At 44.0% G+C, this 23,507-nt stretch overlaps 1 protein-coding gene across 2 annotated transcripts in view; it reads right to left on the reverse strand.

Moving 5' to 3' along the window:
• Window positions 1-23,507, reverse strand: part of CACNG2 (calcium voltage-gated channel auxiliary subunit gamma 2) — a 51,543-nt gene that overhangs the window by 22,051 nt on the left and 5,985 nt on the right. The window lies entirely within an intron of this gene.

The following is a 23,507-nucleotide window of genomic DNA, read 5'->3' on the forward strand; positions in this document are numbered from 1 at the left end:
GCACCTTTGAAAAATACAGAATAGAACAGTAGGTGCAAAATATTTCAGATAAGGCACAGAGAACTGAGTACCTATGAAAATGTAGTTGTATACCATCTGATCAAGACCACAAAGAACTCCCTTACTTCTGACATCAGAGCTAGAGACCTCCATTCATGAGCCTACTGCTGCTTCAGGGTCTTCTTTGTGCCTTAAGTGGTGGAGAGATGTAATGGTGCAAACCATCAGGATATTTTACAAGTTTCAGAGTAACCTTTCAGTTTGTACTGTGACGTATCCATACCTCCTCAGCTGTTTTGTTTTTTGGTTTTTTTTTTGTTTGTTTTTTTTTTTTCTGTGAGGATGGAAGAAAACAACCCTGTCCTAGAAGAACTGGAGCACTAGTAGCTAGACTTAATATTGAAATGGTGAAAACTGGTTCAAAATTCTTCTTGCCCAGCAAAGACTTCACCCTGGATTTCTTGAACTCTAGAGAAGTTAGCTAATTATTTGGTTGTTCTGACTGGCTCTTCTTCTCCCCTTCTAGCCACTGAACCCATCTCAGATGTAAGCAACCTTTTCCACTGAGACTAGAGAGCACGTTCCTGCAGAGTGTCAGCTTCAATAAACTGACATTCACAGACAAAAAATGTGTTTCAGTAAAAAATTTCTGTGAGCTCTTTCAGCCACTTTAATGTCAATAGTAGTCAAACACACACAGTTGTTATAACTGCGCTGGCTTGTCCCGGCTTACCTGCAGCCTCTCTTGCCTAAGAAAGTTTCTGGATTTGTATCAGCTTTTCTGAGTGAACTTCTTCACAGGTAGAATAGTTCCTCTTAATCTAAAATGCTTCTCCATATCACTTCCCTGCCCCTCTTTGAAACCCATGTGCTATCTGATGGTTGATGAACAACTCAACATGAGCCAGCAATGTGCATTCCCATCTCAGAAAGCCAAAGGAATCCTGGGCTGCATCAATAGAAGTGTGGCCAGCAGGGCAAAGGAGGGGATTCTACCCCTCTGCTCTGCTCCCATGACCCCCATTGGAGTGCTGTGTACTGTTCTGCTGTCCCCAGCCCAGGAAGGACACAGAGTCTTCGGAGCAAGCCCAGAAGGGGGCCATGAAGTTGGTAAGAGGACTGGAGGACTCCTCCTACAGACAGGCTGAGGAAGTTGGGGCTGTTCAGCCTGGAGAAGAGAAGGTTGTGTGGAGAGTTCATTAATTTTTTTTTTTWAAAAATCTCCTTTAAATTCCAAACTGGTTTGTTCCAGTCTGTGCCATTGCTCAAATTTCTCTGCTAGTACAGGCTTCCTCAGTGGCCCACAGCTGCAGCATTCAACATATCTCTTTCTAATACTGCTTCCTTGGCCTGGACTAACATTTGTCTCTCTGCTTTTTGAACTCTCTCCTGTCTTGATTTCAATTGATAATAGATCTGTTATTCAATTGTTTTTTTAAACTTTAGTCCTGTGTTTTTCCACTGTGAACCCAAGCCAACCTGCATTTTTTCTGCACTCAGTATAAATGTTACAAAATAGAGGTTTGTAATGTAAAACTGAAATAACATGCATGATCAACAGAAAGTCCTTCTTTTGAAGAGCCTGGGAGATACCCACTTCCTCAAAAYTATTAGTAGTCTCTCCCATGTGTTTTCAAATAATTATTGAAGGAAAATAATAGCTTCCCTTAATTTGTTTGTTGATTGACTTTATTTTCTTTTTTGACAGCACAAGGGCAATTCAACCTCTGACTTGTTTGCTAATCAGTTTCTGCCAGCATGGCTTTATGCATATGAGATGTGAATTTCAGTTATTTTGCAACTGGACWTATGATTTTTATCCTATGCCATCAACTGAAAATGGAAAACCTTTGAGTTTCCAGCTCCCCCACAAAAGAATGTATCAAAAATACACCCCAAATCCAGATGCTTTTGCAGCTTTTCCCTCAGACAAACATTTCCAGTAACAATTTGGTAGTGGCTTTAACTCAGTAGTAGTAGTCTCATCAGAGTGAATACTTTTTGGTTATAGATCAACATTTGCTTTTTACAAACATGTTACTTAAATGTTGCTGTTTGAGGGAAAATCCATGCCAGTAGATATGTTTCTGGAACACTCACAGACGGCAGACAAATGGAGTGGGAGCACAATTGAAGCATATTTGTTTAAAGTAAACTGAATGAACATATACAAATATTTTRATATTTACTAAAACCTATGTTCTTTCCCATCTGATGACAACTACATAATTTTTGTAAAGTAAAACAGGCTCATCAGAGCATAACCAGTCCTTTCAAATGGTAGGAGTTAACCAACACTGGAAGATATACCATGCTGAGTTTTTGTTTAAAGGGCAGTCTTAAAGGTTAGTCTTAAAATTCAGGTCACATACGCTTTTCACTCCAAATGCATGTATATGCTCAGACAGTTTCACTGCAACCACAGAATCCCTCTTCGATGAAGAAAATGTGACTGCAGGATCAATACTTTAAGGATAACAACAGGTAGAGGGCATGAAAAACTCCCTTCTCCTGGTGCAAATGTATCAGCTGTCTCAATTATTGGTCTRTCCAGCTGTGTTTGTTTCCTTGCCTGCTACGAGAACGCTGCTGTTGTAGCACAGGATGATCTTACAGGTGCTATTAAGGAGCACCATATCTCTATTCTGTTTATTGGGCAGAAAAGGGCAAGTGTGGAGGAGTCCAGCAGTAGTTAGGGTAGTTTAAGCTGTGTGAGTTACATGCTGGCAGAACAAGGAGAAAGACACATTACAGCGGCTCACACTGCCTCGGATTCACTCAGTTCAAGCTGTGAATGTAACCAAATATATACATTTTCCTGGCATTTTTATTAGTTATAGATTTCTGTCTTCTCCGTCCAGGCCAGTGAAACAGCTCGTGTAGCTTGCTGGGTGAAAAGCTTTTGCTCCTGAGTGGGGAAGTTCTGGAATTATATCCCAGATGGTGTATGCAGTGAAATGGCTGCAGTGCAAAGTAGTGGCTGTGGATAAATAAAGCTGGTATTGGAAATTTATATTGCAAGCATCTGACAAATTGTTCAAAAGAGAGATGACAGAGACGACAGTCTCACCACATCTAGCTCTGGATCAATCATGCCACTGTCCACCATTACATGCCTAACATATGGATTATAATTGAGCTATGAACTGATGAACAGGCCTGGGAATCACACATATTTGAAAAGGAACAAACCACCAAGTGCTCATYGTGGTGCATGCTGGTGGATGGGAGTTAACAAATCTGCAAAGCCACATGACTGAGCTCCTCTGGCTGCACAGCATTAGGTTTGGAATACAGCATCTTTCTCTAACAAAGCTTCCCATTTGGCTGACCTGGGAAGCCAGCTCCAGGCAATTGGGATTAACGACACGCTGGTATGCACGCGTGCAAGGAATTCATGGAGGTGACCGTGAAGAGGAGTTGCCTGTGACCACTGCAGCCACTGCTGTGTCWAAGTGGGGAGCTTCTGATCACACAAGAGGCCCAAGCTATTTCCAGGTGTCTGCACAAGGCAGTTTGCAGCTTCATGTCTGCAGCATCAGTGTGCAGTATCACCCAGAGGTGCAGCCTCCCCTGGGAGCTCCGAGTTTGGAACAGCTCCCCTGGCTGCAGGTTTGGCTGCCCTGACCAGGCTGGATCCTGTGGGCAGCCTAAAGCCTGTTTTGTGTGTTTGTCTAACATGTATCACAGTAGGAGGTACTGCTTTATGAAATACTGCTTCTAATTGCAAGCCAGGGTTTTCTAGACCAGTGGCATYGGCAGATAGATGTTCACGTGGTCACAGATTGCCTTTTACTGTGTTTCTCAACCTCTCATTTGTCYAATAGACCATTGAACTATTGAGCAGATCTGGCTGACACAGTTTTGCAGCTCTGAGACCTAGCACACAGGGACTATGATATCTTATATCTAAGGGGAAAAAGGTAGTTTGTGTCTGAAAATAGCTGAATTGGTTGGTGTTGCTGTTGAAACTTTCTGTCTACTTGGCCTTGCATGATGAGAGTTGTATAACCCTTGAGCTGTTGTGCAATTTCCTGAGTAAGGAGCCAAATAAATGGGATTTCAGGAGAATATTTTTCCTTTGTTCTTCCTGGCAGGACATCATACCTCAATACAGGAACTCAAATCCAGTAGCATCCATGTTGACCAGAGACAAGTTCACTGCCCCTGCTCCCAGGACTCTGAGGATGCGCTCTGATATGGTGATTTATCCAGCCTAAACCTTTGCCAACAGTAAGCAGTATGTTCCTGTTTCACACACAGAAGCCTCTCAGAGCTGGTTCACAAAGGGGGGTCCACCCATCCCCAGGACAGAGGGGAGCCCCGTGTGCATTTGACTTCAGGGACTAGAAACAGTGTGCGTGGGACTTCACCAACTGGTGCAGAGAGGCATCAGACGTTCCCACGGGTTCATAGCCTTCAGTTCGCACGCAGGGAGCTCCCAAGGAGCTCAATTCTGCAGAGCACATTTTCCTGCCTCTCTTACTCTCTGGTTACTCTCAAGTTACCAAGATAAGGTAGATGAAGCACTGCCATCTCTTTCCTTGTGTGCACAACCCTAGGAAAAGCCATACAAAATGCTTCCTTTGGCTTTCTTACAAGCACGTGGCCCAAGCAGGGCTTACAGCTTGTATTGATTTGAGATCCAAGATGGGCTATTTTCAGCTCTTGATCGGCACCCACTGAGGACTGTCAGCATGAGGAGATGGGATAGGTCTCAAAGGTGTGACTCACAAACTACTAAGACAGAAGTGTAAATTTTTAAAAATCCAAATGTCTCTGGAACTTTGGGCATAGCTGCTATTCAATCAGAGTTCTGCTGGGATGTGATATCCGTGAAACCTGGCCTCAGGTGTGTGAAGCCTGGAGCAAACTGGCCTGGCCTCACAGCTGACCCTGCTTTGAGCAGTAGCTTGGACTAGAGAATTTGTGAGGTTCCTTTCCATCTGAATGCTCCAGTTATCCTATGACTCAAACTCAGCTACCACACACAAATGTCTGACCGACCTTTTCTTTACCTACACCCCCTGCCCTGTGACTAGAGAGTGCATATAAACAAGCACAACTGGAGGTGAAAGTCAGTGCTATGCCATTGCAAAGCCTGGAAATACACTGATTAAATTCTTATACAGCATGGAAATGACTAGACTGTAAATACCTATGAAGCAACTCTAAAATTTCGTTGTACCACAGGATCCAGATGTTGTAATTTGTGTTACAACTAGAATTTACAAGGAGAAAAAGAATCCAGTTGAAGGACATATACAGGGAAAAACAGACTTTCTCAAATTTGCAACATATTGATAGATTTCTGTCAATGCAACATATATTAAAGAAGTTTGCATGCTAGTCTAAATGTAGGAAATTGATGAATGCTCCAGTAGATCCACCCCACTGGCTGGTCGTGATGTTCTTCAGAACTGGTAAGTCTCTGACAATATTTTGGGATGGAAGCCCAGACTTCACTTAATATTTACGATGCATTATTATTATTATTGATATTATTTCCAATTTACCAGTGAAACTGAACCAGAGAAAAATAACTGAGACTGAATTCTAACTCAGGCCAGGGTTGTTTCATTCAGCTTGGGTTGACCATGGGTCTAACCACATTTAAGAAGAACAGGAACATTGGAATCCCAGAATCCCGGTGAAGCGATCTCAACAGCCAATAAACAATGCACTTCTCTGAATGCTGCTGAATTCTGGTGGCGAGTGAAAAAACAGTTTGTAGTTTACATGAAATTGCAGCAAGAATCCAAAATCTATTGACTTCTAAAACCACCAGAAAGCCCAAGTTCCTCACCTATCCAGCCTGGGGCATAAACTTCCCTCATTTCTGGGAAGGACATTTCTGTGCAGGTACTTGCTGCAGAAGACAGAGGATTATCGGTTTTGTCCCTTCTCCAGTGAGGCTTGTACAAGTTCATTCCATTACTGCACTGATGAGACTGGTGCAGGCAATGAGGTCATGACTGCAGTTACCTTGGACCTTCGAGGGTCTCTGGGGAATCATAGCCCTTTTCTCTAGGAATGCAGCTTCACGCTTTCAACCTGCATTTATCTTACAAAGCAGTGTGTCTCAATTTGAAGTTCTGCACAACAGGATTCTTCATAATGGACTTGACAAATCTGGGGCAGTGCATAGAAAATCTCCCTTCAAGGGAACAGGTTCAGGTGCACCGACACCAATTTTCACTCTTCAGCACATGGAAGACTATTTAGAGGTGGAACACTGAAGATGGCATTATTTGCCAAGCCTTGCATTCCAGAGTTAAAAGGAAAGGAGCTGTTAGGAGAGGCTAAGCTGGTAAGAGGCTTCCAGACCACCCCAACTCCATTTCATCAGGAGGATTGAATGACCAGTGACCTTGAGCAGAGACTTCTCTAACGGGGGTAGAGGCCTTCGAGAAGACTTTTTGTCCCCTTTGGAATGTGTCCAAGGAGAGATATGAGGTGTGTCTGAGGAAAGAATCTAAGGCAAAACAAGATGTGCGCAGCCATTGAAGCAGCTGGAAAGAGGTAGCACTGGCTGACCTGACAGACTTGTTTGTATGTGCATGGTGAAGCCTGGAGATGAGCTACCAGGGATGGCTGAGCACATTGTCTCCCTGAGGATTTCTGSATGGGATCCTCACACTGGGATCTGTCTTCCTGTGAACTCGCTGAAGCATGCGCCAGCTCCAGACTGTGCTGCCATGCTCAGCAGCTCCTGGCAGAGGACTAGAGCAAGGACAGTCTTGCCATGCTGGACTTAGGAGGTTACTCTGAGGAGTGGGGATGTGTSAGGATCTTCACTCCTCTGCTGCAATGAGGGAAATGTCCCAGGCAGGAGTAAGGTCCTGGGGATAGGGGGGTTTGTCATACAGAATAAATCTAGGATGTTAAGATGACCATACTTCAACTTCTGATGAATAGCAAAAGGAGAGGGATGAACAGGCTTTTCCTTTTTTTTTGCCCTACCCTGCTGTTGTACTCTCTAAGGCTGCTGGGGTATTGCTAAATCCCTGTGTTAGAATCTGCTTGTTATCTCTCCATGCTAAGGAGAAGAGTGAGAACACATTTAGTAAAAGGCAGGAAAAGAGAGTATCTTGGAAGGAACACCAAGGACAAGCAGACACAGTCATGATGCTTTGGCTGGGATGTATACTCAATAATACTTCCGAGTTGCCCATAAAGTCAAGATTCTGGCAGAGGGTGGATCTGGATGCTAACTCAGCATTTGTGTGCTGTGAAGAGAGTACCATGGGGACTCAGTCCATTTTCCTCTTTGAAATGATCAGCTCAAGTGAATTAATATGGTTTCCAACCCATCCAACCTTAATCATCCTCCTTTGAAGTTCTCCTTCCACATTCATGCTGTAATTGTGCCCTGTATAAAAAATCCAACRTGTCTCAAAGACAGCTGGAGTAGAAACCACAGAAGGGACATGGAAGCCTTTTATCCAAGACAGACCTACACTGAAAATTAATCCCCTTTTTGGACACTGTAATAGCTCTCAGATTAGAGAGACAGAAGAATGTGGCATGGCTGGACTGCTAACTATGCCTCTGCTCGCTGCCCTTGAAAGGGACTGATTCAGGGGACTGTGTTCATCCACATGAAAATACTTGTTGAATTAGAAGAAGGTAGAAAACCCTGTTCTGATGTTACATAAGCACATCATGTAACTTAAACGGAGGGATCAGTTCAACTCTGTAACTCTGAGCAAGCATAACTGTAGTGAAATAAAATTGTTATAAGAAGGAGTGAGAAGGGGTTTAGGGACTGACTTTTCTGTCATATCTCTCAGGAAGAAAATCTCAATGAAAGCCACCAGTATTAATGAAAGCCAATTGGAACCTGATAGGAATTATTTTGCTATTTTGTCAGCGTTGGTTGGAACACAGGGATTTAGGAAGATTTCCTTGTAGAAACACATCTAGGAATACTGTGCTGTCTCCTCTGAGCTGTGAGGTGCACAAGCCTTTGGGAATTTGTATTTCTCTCAGGATCTGGTTTGTATGCAGCTTTTCAGATTTTCATGGGGGACCAACAAACCCACATTACTAGCATCTGTTAACTGAATGGGAACATACAAGCCCAGACCCAAATCCTACCCACACGCCATGAAGGAACTAGAAGAATGGAAGGGAAATTTAGGTTGCCTGGTATCACTGTGTCTCCTCTAAAAATTGTCCCCATAAACCAACACCCTATCACAGCGGGATTAACTTTTAACSGACTTCAAAAAAGTCCTTCTCAAGTCATTAAACAGGTCCTATCAAAGAAATGGCAAATGAGAAAGTGGCGTCTGTTGTCCACTGTCATGATGTGTCCAGGGACTGGAGTGGTAAGGGGRCGTGGTAAGTGGGGACCAGCACAACACATAGGGGTCCCAGAGAATGGAGCCTGCTACAGTTGAGTCATTTCCTTACTGCATTTGCTGGTATTGCACTTGGCTCTGACCAGAGCATTTAATTGCTTTTCATTGGGAGCAAACAAACATTCTCTCCCATTTCAAAGGAAGGAGAGGGAAGAGCTCAGCTGCAGCGAAGAATAGAGAAATCAGAGCATGAGGGAGGGAGCTGTGAAGAAAAGAGCAGGTATAGTGCATGTCCGATGAGGTCCATCTGTTCCTCATYAACCAGATGTCTCCCACCCACCTCCTGAAGCGCCATTGACTGCRTATTGTCAGGACAAGAAGGGGATAACAATGCCACCATGGTGCAGACATTCATACACCAACAGGAGTCCTGCCACGCAGCCATCCTTCCCTCTACTACCCTTCCAGATTGGATGCCAAGTCCCTCTTTTTCATAATCAGCTTTTAAACAGTTACATCCTCATAAAGCTTTTTGCATTATAATTGCCATGTGTTTCATCCTGCTCTGAAAATGGCAAGTTATTTCAGCCCACTTTACCAGAATCAGACCTTACTTCCTGTAAGTGTGTCACGACTTCCTGCAGCCTTTAAATGAGAGAGAAGAGAATCCTTGCTTTAAAAAGTGATTTCTGCTTGCCAAACTTCATCATTTTAATAGTCAGGGAGTCCTTGAATTCACACCTGTATCCAAAGTACAGCAGTAGATTTATGAACAATTCAACCTACTAAAGATTATTCACAAATGCAGGAAGAAGCATAAATTACTTTCTCTATGTTGTTAGCCAAGGATCATTTATAATAAGAGCACATCGAATCATTCTTACTCCAAGGGTGATCTGTGCATTGGTCCATGTGTGGGCACATCAGCCCACACAGGAAAGCTCTGTCTCATTCTCTAGGCTGTATTCACAGTCTGTACATGGCAAGTCTTCCCTTGCTTCCATGTCCCTGATGAAAGCAAAACACTCTGTCCTCAACACTCTAAATCATTCCACAGCACAGCTCATAAATTGTGGTGTGCAAATGGATCATCTGCTGAGCTGCAGCCACAGATAATGTGATGCTTCCACCTCTTTTCCTTCTTAAAAGCACGCAGGTTATGCTGTGCACCGGGTCCCTGACTCACATAACAGCTAGAAAATAGCCTGTGTCTTAATTTTGCCCTTTTGCTCTGTGCTCCTGCACACTGAACTTGAATGGGTGGAGGAGATCCAGGTAGGCATGTGTTCTCCAGAACCAGAAGCTCTGAGCGCTCGCCAGATGAGCAGCGGAAGGCCTCAAGAGCTTGTTGAAATAAATATCTATGCCTCTTTTAGAGCCATCGTACTTAGTGAGCCTGCAACGCTACTGGAATACCACAAGGTTTAAATGCCTGTTGAACAGCTGGTGCTGAGCCTCATGTTGATGTGAGACCTCTGCATGAGTTGTGCACTCTCCTTGATGTCATGGTGTTACTACATTGCTGTAGCTACGAGAGTAACTCCAGTGTGGATTCCKGCTCACTGTGAGGCAGAAGAGTCCTTCACACATCGACAGCAGTTGGTCCTTGAGCCCTGGTGGGTGATGACTGAGACTGCACACAGCGGTGATGGGATTGCTGAGCCCTGTGCACATTGCAAAAAGCTGAACAAAGCCAGGCAAGGATAGAAAGGATTAAAGAAAGGCTTGGTTGAGGAACAAAATGGGAAACTTCATCAAGAGACGAGAGAATGGATGGCAGAGAGATGAATGAATGGTTTTTAAAAGAGAAAAGCCTTGTTTGGTGAGGGGAATAACCACRATCAGAAAAGACAAATTGTGAGCTGGCGTCTGAAGGCAAATCTCCATTGAGTCAAAAAGAGAAGGAAGAGTAGTTGGGAACATTGTATTTATTGTTTTCTCATGATCTGTATTTCCTGAGAGGTTATGAGTTCAGATGTTTCATGCAAAGTTCATKTTTACCATGGGTGTGTGATATCTAGCAGTGCCTATAAGTGAAAGTGTAAGCTCATCATAATAGGATTCTGTGAAAGGCTGTACTTAAACTACCYGGGGAAGTTGTGTGAGCCTGCTGGGAGAGGCAACTGCAGTAGGAGGTCAAGCTCTCAAGAAGGAATGGTCGATAGAGCTCTGTGCCCCTCAAACATCCCTGGAGATGCCTAGTCAGGTGTAGTCTCAGCTTTTGTCGCTACACTCYGGAGGCTAAAAGCACGCTGGAAACTCAGCAGCTGGATTCTGCAGCAGCAATCTGATTAGCGTCCAACAAATGGCTCCTTGCCAGGTTTGTGACAACCTGATCAATCAAATTCAGAAAACCCCTTTTTAGCTCTACAGCTCACATTGGAAAAGATCTGGGAACATGTTTGGGAATTGAAGGCACCTGCCTTCATGAATGAGAAGAAAAAAAACCCACACAGAGGCAGGTGGAGAAAGAAGTGAATGGAGGATGGTGAGACGATTCCATGTGCTGGTGTGTGGAAGAAAGCAAGCCCCCTGAGGTGCCAAACTGTGTCCTTGCCTGCGTCACACGACAAACATGAGGCTATGCTGTGATGGCAACTTACTGTGGATGCATTTCCAAGTCTTGTTTTTGCAATAGGAAAACACGCCTGAAAGTTTCTCCAGGTGAGTTACAACTGACATGGAAAGCCTAAGGAGAGAGCTGGGATCCAGCAAGACATGGGAAAACATACCCAGAGTGCCTGTTGTTGCTATTAAACACCATCTGTCACAGACATACGCAGGAATTCAGTACTGGAGTCTCCTGACATCACAAAGGCTAAATGGGATAATCTGTGTCTTAGCCTCACACACATCATTGCTGAACATAAGAGTAAGTAATTTATGCTCACTTGTAGTAGCCACGGATTTGACCCAATATGTCAACTTCATACCTTATTTTCCTGGCACTGCCCAAGACTTAAACAAGATAGACTTTCATTTCCTTTCTTTTTTTTTTTTTCCCCTTGCTATTTTCTTCTTCTCACTCAAAACATTGTAGAATTGGTTTGTTTTTTTAAAGAAATCTTTTTTAGGTGCCAAGTAAGTCTGCAACTGCAGCAAGAACAATACCCCAGTGTTCTCTCTTTCCCCTTTGGTTTTAACAACCTCTGAGTATCAAATGGGCATTGTGTTGCTGAGAAAAAAAAAAAAAAMAAAAMAAAAAARMCCCTTAAAATAGCTCTGCTGAGGAAAATATGAGTTTGATTTCAATTGCAGAGGGAATAACCTTTTTCCTAGCTCACTCACTGACTCTAACTGAAGACCAGCAAGATCTGATGTGGCTCCTGCAGAGGCTTCCTATGTTCAAAGGTTTTTGGTGCTTGCAAGGAGTACCATAGAGCTTGAATTTGCTCTAATATGCTACTGATTGCAATCCATGACATTTCTCTGGAGCTTTAGAGAACATCTGTGTACTTCACACTTGGAAAACRGTCAATACACTTCCTGTGGTGTGACAGGCAGTGGGGCTAGGTAAGCGGTATTCTGGACGGATGGTGGAGCGATCTGGATATGGACTTATGAGCTGGTGAAAAGTAAGTGTAGCTCAGCTGCAGTCTTTGTTTATATTTAGGTAACCACTTAACCTTCCCATGTCTGAAATTTTTCACATACAGAATGGGCATGGGAGAATTTTCCTGTGCTCCAGGGACACTGGGTGATGAAAAGCATCAAAGGGTGAAAAAGTATGCRCTACCAGAATGTCTTCTATTGCTCTGAGCAGAGGACAGCAATCACATGCATAGAAAGCATACGTGGAAACCTCACCCAGCAGCATTGGTTTTGCTGCTGAAAATTGGCATATTGCCTTCAGTAAATCATCTGTTACCCTTTGTTTACCGGGCCAGTGATGGCCTTAGTGGGTTTGGAACATCATCTTGATTGGTACCAGCAAAACATCCATACCATGATCTGCCACTGTCTGTTCTGGAGGGGTCATGTTTGTCATGGAAAAGAAATTTATTTTGAGAGGTTTAAAAATGCTTTCAAGACTATCCTTACATTCTTTTTCTGCAAAAGTAATCATCAGTTACTACTCCACTAACCACACAGACCTCACAGAAGGCCATAACAATCCTTAAAAAATCCTGATAGACCTTCTCTATGCATAAAAATGTCAAAATTTTAAACTCATGCCTACAGTGACTTCTGTAGGGAAGCTGTGGATTTCCAGCTTTCTCAGTGGTATCTGAAGCAGGATGGTTGGTGTAGGGGTTAAAGGTGACTTTGTGCTGCATTTGTATTTTTCTGATCACCAGACCAGAAGAAATTGGCTTAGTCTCTGATACAAGTCGGAGTACCTCAAGGCTGTTGTAACATACACCTGACCAAATCCTAGCTGAAAACAAGGGACCACTGCAGCAGGGGACTCTTGGAACATGACATCTTGTTACTTATACTGTTCGTCCTTTGGCCACATCCCCTCACTAAGGAAAAGCTTATGCATTTCTTGGCTATGTGGGGGTTCCTGATAACAGGAAATTCAAGCAACCAATGTGCAGCAATGTTAGCAGAGGGCAGGATCTGACTCCGTGGAGTCAGGCAGCAATACAATTAACTGAAATAGCATGATGCTTTCTGTCTGAAAAAAAGAAGCCTCTGCYTCAAGACTAGATCTTATTCATTTTGGGCCTCGGGCACGTGTTGCTTTGGAAGGTAAAATCACACAATTCACAGTGTCTGCTTTAACTAATAAAGGAGAAAAATGCACATTTTCCAAGGAAGAGATACAATGACAATTGTCCTTAACCCAGTGCTGTAGAATGTTCGGCAGCAAACTCTTCTTATCATTCCCCAATGTACTCCAACAGGGCTCCCAGTGAGTTCAAGAGGTGGTGTCTGAGGAACCCAGCATGACCTCAAGAAAACCTGTGTGACACAGCAGTACCTGATGGCACCAGTGCAAAATCCCCATGATAACCTAGCATGACCCACAAGACTGACCCTGTGACAACATCGGATTTATGGCAAATGACATGGATTTAATCACTCGCTGGAGAATGCCGAATGATGCAGCACAGCGTTGCTCACTGTGGCTCTGCTGAACTGGCACGCTCCAATTGGCTTCAGGAACACACCCATTGGGTGATTCATACAATTAAAGAGCTGCCAATCCTCCCAACACAAATGAAATGCATCTCTATTTTACTGGTAGTACTTTCTAGCAACCCTTTTAGGCTTTTCTGCTGCTCTCATCACCCTAAGGTATGAGCACATCACAATTGATGAACAGCTKGTTTGCAGTTGAGGTTAAGAGGAAAACCTGGTTCCAAATAGGATACAGAACTGAATAATTCATGAGTTTATAAGCAGAATACAAATTTTCAGTCAGATAATTAATTGCTACACTGACTTAGCACAGGTTGAACGATGCCTCCCGCCCACCTTGTTGGGGGAACACATTAACATTAACCTAGAAAAGCTAAGAACTGTGTGTTAAAGTAAACCAGTTCTACAAAATTGTAGTGTTTAAACTATACCTCAAATGTGGTTTGAGATTTCCTGCAGACCAGGAGAAAGACACTGTGGCTTTTCTCCATTGAAAGGAAAAGTAAAGATAGCTTCAAGGTGCACAGTGAGCTGCCTACTAAAGTCAGTGATGTATGAGCATACATCAACCAGAGCAGATTATAGGGCTCAGTCCTCAAATTCATTCCAGTTGATTCAGCCCATTTAATAGCACAAAACAACAAATAATTTTGCTTACATTCCATATGTAGATATTTCTGTATGAAATCTTGGATGACATAAATTAAGGGGTGTGGGCTCTGCTTAAGACTTTTCTCTTCCTCTGTGATTCTGGACCTAGTATGATCCAGATATGCTGGAAGATTTAGTCCATCTAGGACTGTAAATAGGATCTGTCATGAGCTAAACTAGTTCAATAGCATGCTCTCAAACCTCGCAACAGACCTATATTTTCCCATTAGAGCCTCAGTTTGCCTTACTTCCCTTGGCCTAACACCCATGAGGATACAGCTCACATCTTTCCCTGCATGAAAATTAAATCTTCTGTCACTGTAGGCTCTATGCTGATTGCCTACTCATTTTGTCGCTGTACAATTAAAAACCAGATTCTTCCTCATTCTCTCTCCCCAACCTCCTAATCTAATGCCATGGTGTTTTCTGGATAACAGCATGTGGAGATGTGAACTGATCTGTCTCCCATCTTGTCATCTTCTCTCACATATCCGACCCAGTTCCCAGGGTCTGATTTTGTACAACTATGAATGTTTAGTCTTGAAAATCGATCACTGGCGCAGAGGCTAAATGTTTGTTACCCAGAAAAAAAAAAAAAGATGACATTACAGTTATTTTAGGTCCTGAAAAGGGTAGGAAGTCCTACTACATTAGCAGTGAAAGGAACAAGGGCAGCTTAAGAGGGTCTTGGCAGGTTCAAAAAGTCACAACATTTGAAAGCATAGTCCACATTTGATCACCTATCAACAATTTATCAATAGCTCAGTGATTAAAAACAAAGCTCTTTCACTTCATTAAACACATTCAGTGCCATTTGCTCTACATTCCAAATGGCTGAACTGATGTTCCAGTGCAGTCTATTTTTAGTCTTTCTGATTAGTTCATTATTTGGGAAAAGCTACTGACTGTATCTGTTGCAGAGATCTAATTCTTCATGTGGATCCCAAGGAAGAGAAATATATAGATATTAGAAATTATATCTATCATATAGATCTTAGAAATTTATTTGGATGTGGGTTCTAACACTGTCCTTGCTATGGTGCAGCTCAGTGAAGTGATGAGCATGGAGCTTTCCTCTCCTTAAGTCTTTTCCTTTATTTTTGTTATGGGAAGAAGCCCTGTAATATAGTCGTGTTTTTTGGGTTTTTTTTTTTTTTTGGGTTTTTTTTTCCCAAGAAAACTAAGATCTACATTGACAAAACTAGCTGTCTCAGTGAGAATTAAACAAGATACTCAAAATAAATGATCTCTTGGGTGTCTGAGTAAATTACCACCTCCAGATCAGATTTTATTTATTTTGAGAACAAACGATTTCTTTGCTGGTAAATCCTGCAGTTTTGTCATGAATTTTCACTGGTAAGTGACAACCCTAGAGACAGAAGTGGCCGTGTATCCCCAGGGCAGATACCACATGGGCAAAAGCATTCCATCCAGCATTGCCTCTTCAGCAAGCTTCAGCCCTCATGGGAAAGGACAGGATCTGCAGGTCACATGGAGATTAGTCTCTGTGTCCTTCAGCCCTGCCTGCTAAAACTGCAAAGGAGAAATCCAGCTGTGATGACATCTTCTGGCTCATGATTTCTCAAGCACTTGCACACCTCTTGGCCAAGCTCCATTCCAGACCCCCAAATAATGCAGTACCCCTCCCACAGGAACAGAATGAGATGTGATCATTCATTTCTTTCACACCACCTGTGGTTACCGAGCATGGGGAAAAACCCCTCCAGTCACATAGGCATGCCTGTTTGGGCATACAGGAATTAGACTTGGACTAAGAACTGAGAGAGGCTCTTACTACGTCTCCATGGCATGATGGTATGTGACCTTGCATAGGTTTTGGAATCTGCACACCTGAGTAAGCACTGCATCCTGACAGCTCTCAGACACAAGGCTAATTTGCCTGTGCAGGGCACCATGCTTGAGTAGTCATTAGAACTTGAAATACCTGAGCTAGCTTGCTTAGAGTTATTTGGGAATCTCCTCCTGGCGCTGACTGGGCAGGCGTGACCTCTTCTGCATTCTGCTCTGCCTGGAGGAGGAGATGAAGTCTAGGTGTAATACCCTCTTAGTGATGTCAAAAGCAACAAAACAGAAAGAAGTTCTACACATTTGCTGTCTTCTGCTTTGCTGCCTTTCACATGTCATTTGTCATCTTAGATTGTCACTTCTTTGATGTAGGGACAACAGCTTTTGTGTATGCACAGTGTCTAACATAAAGGTGTTTCCACCCTACATGAAGCATTTTGGGTGCAGCTGCAATGGCACAATGGCAAGAAAAGGTAAAATTCTCAGGAAACCTCTGCCAAAGAACAGCAGCCAAAGAGGAGCATTAAGTATTGGTTCCCCTGCTTTACCAAAGGTGATTTAGCCAAGCCATGTGTTCTCTGCCATGAAAACTGTACCCAAAGACTCCAGAAGAAGGGCAAATCCATGTACTTCCAGCTATGAGACCAGCAGAGAACCTCAGTGTATGAGGTGGTCATGCCTGCCTCTCTTGGCATCACCAAGTCAAGTCTAAAATTTCATGCTCCCTTTTTTTCTGACCTTTCCTTTTCAGACTTTACCGCACAGAGCCACAAGCACTGGTCACACTTTCCAAATTGCAGTAGGTCCATGGTTGGTTGGTCTAAGTGACTGAACCTGCCCTGTCTATCCATGTCTGAACCCCTCCTTCACCCAGGGTCTGGAGCAGGAAAGAGTGAGAGAGAATGCTGTTAGTGGTGGCAGATGTTGGCATCAGCAGGTGAAAACCCATCCCATTCCACAACGCAGAGAAGATGGATGAGGAGCTCCTTGTCTCCATCCACCAGCCCCAGCTGCTACTCCTGCTTCTCTCAGCAATTCAAGCCTCTCCTTCCTCTGAGTCCCAGGGTTTCTTCTGACTCATCTTCCTCTTTCAGGCCATGTAGCTCAATTATCTCCTTCCAGCACTCACTGCTTTCCTATTACCACCTTCCCTTGTCATGCTGTGGCCAAGTCCTAGGTCCCCTCTTGCCTAATACTTCCTTCTGGCCAGCTGTGTTTTCCATCTGTCACAGACCCTTCCAGCCCCAAATATCCCTCCATTTCCAGCATGAGAGATGCTTTCCTCCGCAGCTGAGTCAGTTTATTCCCAGAAACAACCCATCCCTTCAGTTTCTGCAGAAGAATAAAAGTCCTCCCTGGTTCTGATGCCTTTGTATCCTCACAATGCTTTCTCACAGTCCTGCTTTGCTCTGAATACTTTCCCCCTCACTGTTCCTGTAAATGTGGGCCAAGCTGTAATGATGCAGCACACAGAAAAACACCTTTCTCCTGTGATCTTAGACAGCCCCCAGAATTAATTCCTGGAAAGCCACTCTTGGCCTTTTTTTGAGTTATGCTCTCCTGTGAACAGATGGACAAAGTGATGGATGAAGAGGGGAAGAAGGGAACGATGATTGAAAAAGAGTGGTGCAATGATTAGGCGGTCACCTAAAATTTAGGAAAATTCTCAACCCCATGCATTTTCCTGTGCTGTGCTGCTGTTTGCATTGCACTTCACTTGGCAGGTAGATGTATTATTTTCTCTTTTGCTCCCCTTCCCAACAGCAAAGCAGCTACACTGCTCTGCTCTGCTCTTGGCAGTTGCTCCCTTTGAGACTGTTGAGAGCAGTTCCAAAGTAATCCTCATCTAGAGGACACTGTGCAAAGTTCAGCTCCAATTATGTCCAACACCAAGCTTGCTCACAGCTGCTCTGCTGCCCCAAACCCTTGCACTTCATGAAAGACCCTCCAGTCATCTTCCCAGGTTTCTTCCAAAATTCTCCTATTGAACTCTTTTGTGAATTTTCTTTTCCTTGATAGAAATACATGACTCTTACTTTCGGAGACTCAAGGGGAGCAGAAGAGATTTAAACAATTCCATGTCTGGGAGACTTAGAGGTCTTGCCCATTGTGCAGTCCCTCCAAACCCAGAGATATGAAGGAACGTTAAGCCTGGTTATTTCTTGAGGGAAAAAATCTTSTGTTATTTCACAGGTCAAGTTACAATTTCTCTTTGTGCTACATACACTGAGATCATAGGACTCCAGGTAGGCATTATGAGGAATATCTGGGACACAAGCTTCTACACCAAACTGTAGCATCCCCCCCCTAAAAAAATCATGCACTGCAGTGTTGCTCTGAAGCAATTGGAGGAGAAAGGACCCTGGAGATAGCTATCCCTGGACCTTTCCTCCCTCACACCCAACTGCATTTCCACAGTGCATTGGAGATCTCAGTTTCTCACTCAATTGTTTCCTCTGGACACCAGCCCCTCTTGCTGTCCCCAAAATACACTAAACCAGCTCTTCACCCTGCTTATGATGTTCCTACTGCCATGGCCCATTATGAACTCCCAAATACAGATTAACCATACATCCTGTGGTCATGAAAATCAGTAAAAATTCAGAGGGGCTCCAACCTCTTCCCTGAACTTGATTTCTTAGTCTCTGAATATTTGATTTCTGCCTCCCTCCCCGCTGCCTTCAGGTGGGATGACATTCTTTTCTGCTCGAGTCCTTTCAGGCGCTACTGATCTTGAAATTCCCCAATTACAACCACTTTTCTTCCAACGGTGACACCTTAAGAGACAACAGCAGCTGCCTATAAAGGGCCTCTGCCATCTGTTTCCTCTGCCACTTCTTTGAGACAGCTCTAGTTATATACAGAAAAATATTTAGCACAGTTCATTCACTCCCTCACTCAAAAATGAGCAAGAGGAAAATGCCTTCTTTCATGATTCTGCCACTGCCCTTCAAAAACTCATGACCCTCAGCCTAAGGAAAAGGGCAACACTTGAATCTAAAATGAAGAAGCAGAAATCCTTGATGATTGATCCCTTGGGATCCTGTACTCTGAAGGCAGTTCTGGGGAGCATCTACATTGGGGAACAACTCCTCATGGCTGTCTGAAAGGCAAAAATCAGAACCAGACCACTTCATCTCAACCACCAGTCTTTCATTCCAACCATATCTGAAAGGAGATGCACGTGTTCATGTATGCACACATGCACATGTGAACACACTTAGTTGTGAATCTTTTTCCACCACCTCTCCCACAAGGCTGAACAGGATGGCATCAGGGGGACTAGTTCCTACCCAGGAGGACTATGGGCTAGAAATGTAAAGGGAAGAGCAGAAATGTTGGCAGGGGTTAGAACTGTGGGAGAAAAATGCAGACATGAGAAATGATGTGGAGAAAAATGGAAGAAAAGAAGAAACTTCAGTAAATTCTGAAGAAGAATGATGAAGGGAATAAAGAAAAATGAAAACTAAGAGTGAAAAAAATTGAAACGGAGAAAGAAAAATATTATGCAACATCCTCATGAGGAGATAAAGCTCCAGGAACAGGTTCTCAGAAATTTATTGTTTACAATGGACAGGTCACAGTAAGGCTGCAGAAGTCAGCAAATAGGGTTGGATGAAAAGTTGCTTGGTTCACAGTGATCTGTGATACTCCATGAACACTATCATAAACACGGGAAATATTCAGTGTTCAAGCATGATCCATCTCAATGCAGCTACACTGGTGATATAAACAAGACCTGAAGAAAGAGAGAAGTTCTCTGAGTGATAGCAAATTTAAGAATGAAATGTTGTTATGAAGGAGTGGGAGGAGAAAAATAAAACAGGCACTAAAAAAAAAATCATGTTCAGAAGGAGAGTGAAAACTGAGAAATAGGAAGACAAAAATCAGAAAGGGATAGAAAATCCAAGGAACTGAGGTGGATAGTGTTATTCTTTATTTGACAGAATGTATTGTTTATACAACAAGCTAAATCAGAAATTTATAGTTGTTTGCTTCTAGCAAAAACACACATCAGAAAAATCCCTACCCATGAATAGGATGACATTGCATTCTCATGTTTTAGTATACCATCCTCATTTTCTATTTTTTCACAGCTAGCAGATAGGAGTATATACTCTGGGGGAATAGGAAGTGCAGGATAAAGTCCATATGCTTCTCTGGGGAGTTATAGATTTGATAGGAAGCTAGTATAAATACTTTAGCGACCTGTGCCACAGCAATAGAAATGGATTTCACCTATCCTGCAGGGCTTGGTATGAAAACTCTGATTATGTAGTTTGGAATTTTATGGGAGAGATTTTCTGTAACACAAGGAGAATAAATGGGGTTGGGAGACAGAAAGCTGTCAATAAAAAAGATTCAAATAAAGATAGAAATGCAGAAAGAAGAGAAAGGGAAAAGTGAATGCCAGCATGATCATAGTCACCTCTGCCATTTTACACACTCACCCATCCATGGTGAGGAATCTGTGTGAAAATTTTTGCCCCACAGGAAGGGCAGCTAAGCTGATTTTTTCTTATGAGGGTGAAAGATGAAGAAAATGGGAGTAGTTAAAAAAGGAACTGCTGGACTTGGTGAACAGCTGGCATAAATAAAGGCAGAATCTCATTAACTTTGGGGCTGTCGCACCCACTCACACTAGAAGTGAATTTAGCCCCTGGTTTGCTGGGTACGTCACTGGCAGAGCGGGGACACGCAGTGACCTTGGGGGCATGGCTGTTTAAAGCACGCACAGCGCYTCCTCAGCCTTGCTCTCCCCATGCCTACACAGGCAGCGTAAGCAGCAGTGTGGCTCCATCCCAGTCACAGAGGTTACATCAGCGCAAACGAGGGGAGAATTGGGCCTCCATCTCCTGTGCATAGAAACACTACAGTGTTGTACGTCACCAGATGCCAGTTCAGTAATCATTTCCACAGATACAAGAGAAAAGAGACAACCTCAGTTCTAATTTAGTCTTGATAGCATCAAAGAGACCCAAAGCCTATTGCTTTCTGGGAGGAAGGGACTTCAACAATAATAATTCTTTGCACATATATAGCACCTTCATTGCTAGCTACTTACTTTATACCCTGGGGTGTGAAGAAAAAGGACTCCACTTAATTCCATATGCTCTTAATTGCTCTCTATCCCAGATCCTGCCTAGCAAAATATKATAGAAATACTTAAACTCACTGTTAATTTGTCAAATTAGGACAGTCACKGACACCAGCAGAAATGCAGGCCTAGTTTGCATCTTACATTACAACTGCATAGCATAGCGTCTAGAAACAAAAGAAATGCCAGACTAAGTAAATCTGAGCTCTATTTAGTCCCTGACAAATGTTTCAGGGAAGAGGCAAGAACCACATGGCAGTCAGATAGGGCATAGACTGCCCTTGTGAAATGTTATCCTAGTTTTTATGGCGACTGGCTTAATTGCTGAATTACAAAACACCCCAAATGCTGTTCATATCCATTAGGAGGATGCTTAATTTTCGTGAACTCTGTCGTAAATGCCCACTTGCTTGCTAAATGTTGTTAAAATCTTGGCCATGAGAGCTCCAGTGGCAATAAGCTCCACAGCCCTGATATGCATCAAATGAGAAAGCTTTAACTGGGTCTCCAGTGACTCATGTCAGGTCCTCCTGTCTGTGTGTTACAAAATGGGGAAATCAAGAGCTACTGATCCACCTTCTCTAGCCCATTCATTATTCAACACAATCCAATCACTTTCCCTCTCATTCACCTCCTTTTCCAGGCGAACATGCCTAGCCTTCATACACACAGTCTTTCCTACTCTTCCTTATCCCTGTCCATCTTTCATGAACCCTATTCTGACTCTGCAACAACCCACCCTTGGATGCCCCTTGCTTCTGCAATCTCTGCTACCCCCTTTGTTTTACTCCTTATGCCTGGGGACTTGCTGGCGGTGGGCTTTCTGGCTGCAGCCATGTGCAGCAATGGACCATTAACAGCAGTGTCCCTGTTTCTGGCACCCAGTGAGTCACCACGGTTCATGTAGAGCCCTGCGTAGTACACAATCCCCCCTTTCTCACCAGCCAGTGATACCCTCTGCCCCTCCTCACTGAGGTTCATTTGGGCAACCGTGGGGCTTGGAGCCCCCAGCCCCATTCACCTGAGAATCTCAGAGRAAATGATTCCTCTGCAAACAGTTCAAAAAGGATGACTGCGCGCTGAGACTCTCCTCCCTGACAACCAGAGMTACTTCACGGTAGCGCACAACAACTGCCCCAGGGTTGTGCTTGAGAGACCCTTATTTTCCATTTGGATCCCGGCCTGATCCATGTCTGAGGGTTGCCAGGGAGGGCATTTAGGGCTGCCATGAGCTCCTTCCAGCCCAGTTGCTGGCTGCACGCAGATGAGCCAACTCATCAGCTGARCTGCCAGTGAGCCCTCCGGCCATGGGAGGTGGAGGCAGCAAAGTGGAGGGAGGTTGGCTTGACCAGAGGCAGTGAGCAATGAGGGGAGCAGAGGGCTCGGGTCTCACCCCTGTCGGAGGTGGCTTTGCAGCCCTGGGGGTAACAGGAGACAGCGACGGCAACTGGTGTCATACACTGCTTTGAGGAGGGGGCAATGGCCACAGACAGGAGGAGGGGGACAGCTGGAAAGAGGCAGGAAAATGGTTTCTTTAGAGAATACAGGCAGTGTACCTCCAAAATAATGGGGTCCTTTAGCTGGGGGGAATGACTGTATGTAAGATGGGATAAAGCTGGGGGAAATGATGGCAGGGAGAATAGGAAAGAGGATAGAGAGATGTGATGGCAGGAGCAAAGGGGACAGAGAYGAGCAAGGACAAGATAATAGCTGAAAGAGCAAGGAGGATTGGCCTCAGAAAACTTGGAGACAAACAGGGAGAAATAATGAAGGAGAAGGTGCTTTTGAGAGAAAGCACAGAACAGACACAAAGATGAAAGGGAAAAATAAAGAGGAAAAACGGGAGGGAAATGAGAACAAATTAAAATGGAGATGGATAGAATGAGTCAAAGATGGAGGGTGAGGAAAAAGCTGGGGTCATACAGGCAGGGGAAAAATAACTTTTAGGTGTACTGTATTTACATTCCATTCCACCTATGCCTAACCAGTTCAGCACTCTGTGTTTTCCCTGCTGGGTGGCTGCTGCCTTGGGCTGGGGGCTGCGGGGGAGGACACGGAGCKGGAGCCCCGCTGTAACCCAATACCCSAGCAGCAGCCCCCTTCCCTCCTTGGGAGCCCCTGCAAGGGGAAAGGTTTTGTGCCCATGAAAGGAAGGCAGCAGCACATCCCCTGACAACGAGTGCAATATGGAAGGGAGAAGCAGCACAGAATGGAGCAGTGAGGGCTCCCCCTGGGATAAACTGGGTTTGCTTGACTGGGAATCTGCTCTTAAAACAGGGACAGGGGGCAGAGCCATCTGAGAGCCTGAAATGTTCCCTGTTCCCCCCGGCAACCTCCTTGCTACTGCTTTTAAATTAAATAAATATGGAGATTCTGCTGTCAAACCTCAGCAGTTTTCCTCCCCCAAAGTCTTGCTTGGATCATACCAAACCGCAAACAAGTGAGACAGGGGCTTAGAGGGCTGCATGGGGAAACGGATGGGTTAAAAGGGAAACATTAGATAGGAATAGCTCCTGGTCTCCCTGGCAAAGAGACATTTGTTCTATCTCTGTGTAATT

This window comes from Malurus melanocephalus, unplaced genomic scaffold (assembly GCF_030028575.1).
Source record: "Malurus melanocephalus ecotype Western Australia unplaced genomic scaffold, MMel_1.1 scaffold_17, whole genome shotgun sequence".
Lineage (NCBI taxonomy): Eukaryota > Metazoa > Chordata > Aves > Passeriformes > Maluridae > Malurus > Malurus melanocephalus.